Source organism: Chrysochloris asiatica, unplaced genomic scaffold (genome assembly GCF_000296735.1).
Source record: "Chrysochloris asiatica unplaced genomic scaffold, ChrAsi1.0 scaffold00002, whole genome shotgun sequence".
NCBI lineage: Eukaryota > Metazoa > Chordata > Mammalia > Afrosoricida > Chrysochloridae > Chrysochloris > Chrysochloris asiatica.
This window is the reverse complement of record NW_006408520.1, coordinates 26,083,894-26,091,076: the sequence shown is the minus strand read 5'-3', so window position 1 is coordinate 26,091,076 and position 7,183 is coordinate 26,083,894. Positions and strand designations below refer to the sequence as shown.

Below are 7,183 nucleotides of genomic sequence, written 5' to 3'. Positions count from 1 at the left end.
AACAAAACCTTAGCCAACAGAATCCAGCAGCACATCAAAAAATAATACAACATGACCAAGTGGGTTTCATAAAAGGGATACAAGGATGGTTCAACATTAGAAAAACAATCAATGTAATCCACCATATAAATAAGAAAAAGGAAAAGAACCACATGATCATATCAATTGATGCAGAAAATGCATTTGATAAAATCCAACATCCATTGCTGATAAAAACACTCAACAAAGTAGGAATTGAAGGGGAATTCCTCAACATAATCAAGAGCATATATATAAAACCAACAGCCTACATCACTCTCAATGGAGAGAAACTGAAAGCCTTCTCTCTGAAAACAGGAACCAGACAAGGATGTCCTTTGGCACCACTGCTATTCAATATTGTTTTGGAAGTCTTAGTCAGAGCTATATGGCAAGATAGAGAAATGAAAGGCATGCAAATTGGCAAACAGGAAATAAAACTCTCTCTATTTGCGGATGATATTATCCTATACATAGGAAACCCCAAAGACTCAGTAAAACAGCTACTAGACATCATTGGAAGATTCACCAAAGTGGCAAGGTATAAGATCAACATACACAAATCAGTTGGATTCATCTATAGTAAAAATGACAGTGCTGGAATAGACATTAGGAAAGCAGTATCATTCATTTATAATAGCCACCCAAAAGATGAAATATCTGGGAATAAATGTAATCAGAGAAACAATGGACCTATACAAAGAAAATGACAAAACACTACTACAAGAAACCAAAAGAGACTAACAAAAGTGGAAGAACATACCATGTTCCTTATTGGAAAACTCAACATCGTGAAAGTGTCAATACTGCCTAAAGCAATTTACACATATAATGCAATTCCAATCCAGATCCCTACAACATTCTTCAAAGATTTGGAAAAGACAGTTACAAACTTTGTATGGAAAGGAAAGAGACCCAGGATAAACAAAGCACTGCTTAAGATGAAGAACAAGATTGGAGGCCTCTCACACCCCGATTTCAAAATTTACTACATGGCTACAGTGGTCAGTTCTCCTCCAACACCATAACAAAAAGCATATTGAAAATGACATGAGTTGCCAAAAGAACCAATAATTCCGTTTTGGGAGAAGTACAGCCAGAGTGCTCCTTGGAGGCCAAGATGGCCAAACTTTGTCCTCATACTTCGGACATATTTTCAGGAGGGACCAGTCACTGGAGAAGGACATTATGTTTGGTAAGTTGGAGGATCAGAGAAAAAGAGGAAGACCCCCAACGAGATGGATTGACCAAGTGGCAGCATTGATGGACTCAAGCATGGCAGCAGTAGTGAGGGTGGCCCAGGATCAGGCAGTGTTTCATTCTGCTGTGCATAAAGTCACTACGAGTCAGTACCAACTCGATGGCACTTAACAACAACAACACAGTGGTCAAAACAGCCTGGTACTGGTACAACGAAAGATACCGTGATCAATGGAACAGAATTGAGAATCTAGAAATTAACCCATCTGCATACAACCAACTGAGTTTCGACAAAGTACGTAGGTATATTGCATGGGGAGTAGATAGTCTCTTTAATGGATGGTACTGGCAGAACTGGAAGGCGATATGCAAAGGTTGAAACAAAACTTTACCTCATGTCCTATACAAAAATCAACTCAGCATGGATAAAAGACCTAAATGTGAATCCCAAAATTATGAAGGTCACCAATGAAAAAATAGGGACAAATGTGAGGGATCTTATTAAGGGCACAAACAGATTACCAAACATTTTGAAAACTACACAAACAAAAGTAGACAAAATAAATGATTGGGACATACTAAAAATTAAAAAAACTTATGTACATCAAAAGACTTCACCAAAAGAGTAAAAAGGGAACCCACAGAATGGGAGAAAATCTTTTGCAAGGGTACATCAGATAAAGGACTTATTTCTAAAATGTATAGGAAACTACAAAACCTCTACAAGAAAAAGAGAAATAGCCCAATTAAAAAATGGGCACAGAACATGAACAGACACTTCACCAAGGAGGAGATCTGGGCAGCCAACAAACATATGAAGAAATTTTCATGATCACTAGCCTTTAGAGAGATGCAAATCAAAACAACAATCATCTCATACCAGCAATCACAGCAATCAGAAAAAAAGTAGAGGATAATAAATGCTGGTGAGGATTCAGAGAGACTGGGACCCTCCTACATTGGTGGTAGGATTGCAAAATTGTTCAACCATCTGGAAAGCAATATGGCTTTTCCTCAGTGATTGGAAATAGAAAATACCATACTATCCAGCAATTCTTCTACTTGATATTTACTCACAAGAAAGATGAGCCATAACATGAGTAGATATATGCACACCAATGTTCATAGCAGCACTCTTTACAATAGCAAATAGATGACTAAGTGCCTATTAGTGGAAGAATAGATAATCAAACTTTGGTACATACACACAATAGAATATCATGTTACCTTTAAGAATAACAAGGAAGCTGCAAGCCATTGCATAACATGGATGAACCTTGAGGACATTATGCTGAGTGAAATTAGTCAGTCACAAATGGACAAATATTACATGGGACCACCATTGTAAAAACTTTAAAAAAAAGTACCCACACTAAAAGGGGGAAAAAAAATATTTCCTGGTTACCGGGGTGTATGGCATGTGGTGAGAAGAGGGAGGGGAAGGTGTAGCATAGAGTAGGGAATAAACACAGGATAGTTTGGGTTCTGGGGAGGGGAGACAATATACAAGATGGGAATGGAGAAAGGAAGAATTAGGCAGATGGGAGATCATTTAGGCAGGTTTGCATGGGCTAAGTGGGACAGAGAAAAGAATGATGTAGGCTCACCTTTGTAAGAACAGGGCTTTGGGATACAGGGAATGAGGTATGTTTTGAATGGGTAAAAGAGAGAAAATAATGTTAAGATGCTTGGCTGTCTTTTGAATCTTGGTTTCCCTTGCCTAATATTGTAAAATAGACACTTGAGTGGGAGAGAAAGAAATAGCCAGAAACATCACAATAGAAAGTTGTAAGTCTGTCTTCAACCTATAACTACTGGAATCCCTAAAATGGAGCTAGAACTTGCCCAGTGAAGGAGGCTTCCTGTGGAGCCTTGACATTACATGAGACCATAGGTGAAATCTTGATCCCCATAGAGAATCTTCTGAGGTGGGAAATTTCCACTTGAAAGGACAAGCAGACCAGCCTTGAGTGGCTAGAAGAACAGAAGATACTTTTTTTGAAAGAAAGACTAGTAGGAAAAATCAAAAAGAATAAGGGTAGTCTGATTGATTACTAAAAGAACAAGCAAGTTGTTCACCCGGAATCATCAAGGCAAATGGTCCGGTCCCCTAAGGGAAAACCCCTTTCCAAGACTGAGACTAAAGGGCAATACACGAGCAGGCATGTGGTCTTCCTGATGAGCACATTGGTATATCGATAAGGGGAAATGAGGGGAAAACAGCAATGAAGTAGTGGGCTAAGTCCAACCATGTTCAATAGACTCCTTTCAACTTGGGTTGAGACCTGGTTGGCCAGCATTTGTCTTGACCTGCAGACTTCAGGGCCAAGGGACAGGGACATGGCCATAGAGGACTAGAGCAGAGAGTGAAGCGTCCTGCTGATATGAAGTGAGGGGAGTGCACAAGAATGCCAGTACTTCCAGATAGTTCCCACTTGACCTGGCTTCAATGGCTAGATGATCAGAACTCGACTAGAGGAAGAAAGAAGATGAATAAAAAAAGAGTAAGCCACTACAATTTGATGAACTTGACCTATACATATGGATGTAGTAGCTCAAAAGAGGGAACAAATCTTAACAGTGAAAATCATTCCCACCCCCTCGGTATACAGGGTTGCCATGTACGGGTAACTTAGACATTGGCAACTCAAAACTGGGGGACTACAAAGGCACAAAGTAACTGGATTACAAGCTTTCGTGAGGGAACCCAGTTCCAGAGGGTACCAGGGAAGGTAGTCTCCACTGAATGGTTTGCAACCTGTCTGGAAGGAGCTGGTGAAAGGAGATGTGGATATGACTCTTGTGGCTCAATATTGTATAATTGCTATCAGGACTGACTGTGAGTGTTGGAAATGTAAAGGTAGACATTTTATAACAAAAGGACAAGAGTGGTTGATTTTGTAGTCCAGGAGCAGAGGACTCTGGGGCCATCAAGAGAGAAGAACAGAGTGTGGGATTTTAGTTAGGGAAGCAGTGATGCCAGAGATTGAGGCAGAGACTATGACATGGAGAGATGGAGGGGCTGCGGACTCTGGACTCAGGGATGGAGAGGGGGTGTGTGCTGACGACCGGGGTCATGTTTGAGGGGTGTACCCTTTGGTTGTTTGATGCTTCATGGAGGGGATTGTAATCATTGCAATGAAACTAAATACAATAAGATGAATGTAAATTTGATGTCTCCCATGTAAACTATCACTCAATCCACAATAAAAACTTAAAAAACAAAAACAAAAACAAACCCCTAAAACTATATGGAAACTGTACAAAGAAGTTCAGAAAGTAACTATAAATGATGTTGTCAAGTTCCCTTATGGGAATTCTGGATACCATTGAACCTGAGGAAGCATATTACATACTGGATGAAAATATATTAGCTAAAAGGCTCCACCACTCACCTGTATGATGGATGTACTGTGGTGGCTAGCATGTAGCTGTAATTCTGGAAGCTATATTGCCATTATTTTAAATAACAGCAAGGTGACCCATGTTAGACAGGTTTCAGATGAACTACCAGACTCAGACAGACGAGAATGAAAGGAAGATGGAATATTTTTGAATAATTAGTCTCTGAAAACCTTATGAATAGCAGATATCACCAAAATATTGAATATTAAAACATGATAAAATGCATCAGAATATTGTCAGATATAGTACCTGAAGATATACTCCTCAGGTTAGAAGGCACTCAAAATACAACTGTGGAAGATCAGCCTCCTCAAAGTAGAGTTGACAATGATGATGTAAATGCAGTCAAGTTTTAGGCAACTTCACTTACTGACGGGGAACAACTCAAAATTAGAGCAATAGCTGTAAACATACATTAATAATTGAATCATAGAATGCACAAAATATGAATCTAGGAAAATGTGAAATTTTCAAAAATGAAATGGAATGAGTAGACATTGATATCTTAGGCATTAGTGAACTGAAATGGACTGGTATTGATCTTTTGAATCTGACAATCAGGAATGACAAATTGAGAAGAAGCAGCATCACATTCGTCATCAAAAAGAAGATTACAAGATCATTGTTTTCTGTTATAGGATACTACCCATATGCCTACAAGGAAGACCAGTTAACATAACTTTTATTCAAATTTACATAACAACCAGTAAGCCAGTGATGATGAAATTGAAAAATTCTATCAAATTCTTCAGTCTGAAATTGGTCAAACATGTAATCAAGATGTATTGATAATTGCTGGAGATTAGGATGCAAAAGTTGGAAACAAAGAGGAAGTATCAGGCATTGGGTATATGGCTTTGTTGATAGAAACAAATGCTGGAGATGACACGATAGAATTTTGCAATACCAATGACTAGTTCATTGAAAAGATCTTTAAACTACATAAATGATTACTGTACACATGGATTTCACCAGATGGAATAAACAGAAATCAAATTGATTACTTCTGTGAAAGAGACAATGAATAATATCCATATCATCAGTCAAAACAAGGCTAGATGATGAAAGAGGAACAGCACATCAATTGCTCATCTGCAAGTTCAGGCTGAAGCTGAAAAAAATTGAAATAAATCCACGAGAGCCAAAATATGACCTTGAATATACACCACATGAATTTGCCAATCATCTGAGGGACTAATTTAATCAATTAGACATTAGTGACAGAAGACCAGCACAGTTGTGGGGGAACATCAAGAACATCATACAGGAAGAAATCAAAAGGTCATTAAAAAAGACAAGAAAGAAGACAAAGACCAACATGGATGTCATAAGAGTCTCTGAAACTTGCTCTTCTGCACAGATTTGGTAAAGCAAATGGAAGAAATGAAGAGATAAAAGAGCTGAGTAGAAAATTTCAAAGGTCATCCAAAGAAGACAAATCAAATTATATAATGAAATGTGTAAAGATCTAGAGTTAGAAAACCAAAAGGGAAGAACACAGTCTCTTTTGTCAAGCTGAAGGAACTGAAGGAAAAATTCAAGCCTTGACTTACAATACTGAAGGATTCTATGGGCATAATAGTAAGCCCTGGTAGCATAGTGTTATGCATTGGGCATTTAATTGAAAGGTCAGCATTACAAATCTATCAGGCAGTCTCTAGGAGAAAGATGAAGCTTTTCAGTCTCATAAAGACTTATAGCCTCTAAAACCACATATAGGATTGCTATGGGTTGAAATTGACTCCATACACATCACCACCACCATGGGTCATATATTGACTGATGCAGAAAGCATTGAAATAAGATGGAAAGAATACACAGAATTACTGTAATTAAATAGAAATGGCCAATGTTCTATCATTTCAAGAGGTAGCATATGATCAAGAGGAATGAAGGAAGAAATCCAAGGGAAGGCATTGGAAAAGAACAAGTTTACCAGAATTGATGGAACACGAATTGAAGTCTTTCAACAAACTGATACATAACTTTATAAGGGGGGAAAATCCACACAAAAAAACCTTAGCAATATAGTCTAGATTTTTCTCCTAGTGGGCAACAGTTCACAGCTGTGCAAATCCATTCATGTGTGCAATAGGGCCCTCCAGGGATGGAAGGGTTGTCCGTTCACTCAGGCCCTATCTCTAGCCACCTGAGTGGTGGTGTGCAGACAGAGAAAGGGAAATTGGCAGATGAAAAAAAATTCACATGTGTGTCTCTGAAGATTGGCCTGGTCTCTGTGGTGAAGTTTCTGTCCTACTGTTATATTTGCTGCCCCCTCAGTGTGTTTTTAAAAGGTGTTGGCTTCACACTCTAGTAACTGGTGTGGCTATTACCTTTTATGTTGGGATTTTACAGGGTGCAAATGTGGCTTGGTTGCATGGCCAGACCTGCTATCCTTTGTTAGGTAAGGCAGGAATACAAATCTTACATTTGATTTTGTAACCCTTGGGACCAAGTCCAAAAGGAAGTCAACCAACGCTAAGATCTGTTATTTGGAAAAGTATGTCACATAAATTAAAGCAAAGAGTAGCTTCAAATATGGCCTTGCATTTATATATAT

The 7,183-nt window shown here is 38.6% G+C and overlaps 1 protein-coding gene across 1 annotated transcript in view; it reads right to left on the bottom strand.

The window, feature by feature from the left end:
* The window catches only part of LOC102824247 (interferon-induced guanylate-binding protein 2-like), a 71,694-nt gene that overhangs the window by 6,359 nt on the left and 58,152 nt on the right, over positions 1–7,183 (bottom strand). The gene's annotated exons all lie outside the window — the stretch shown is intronic.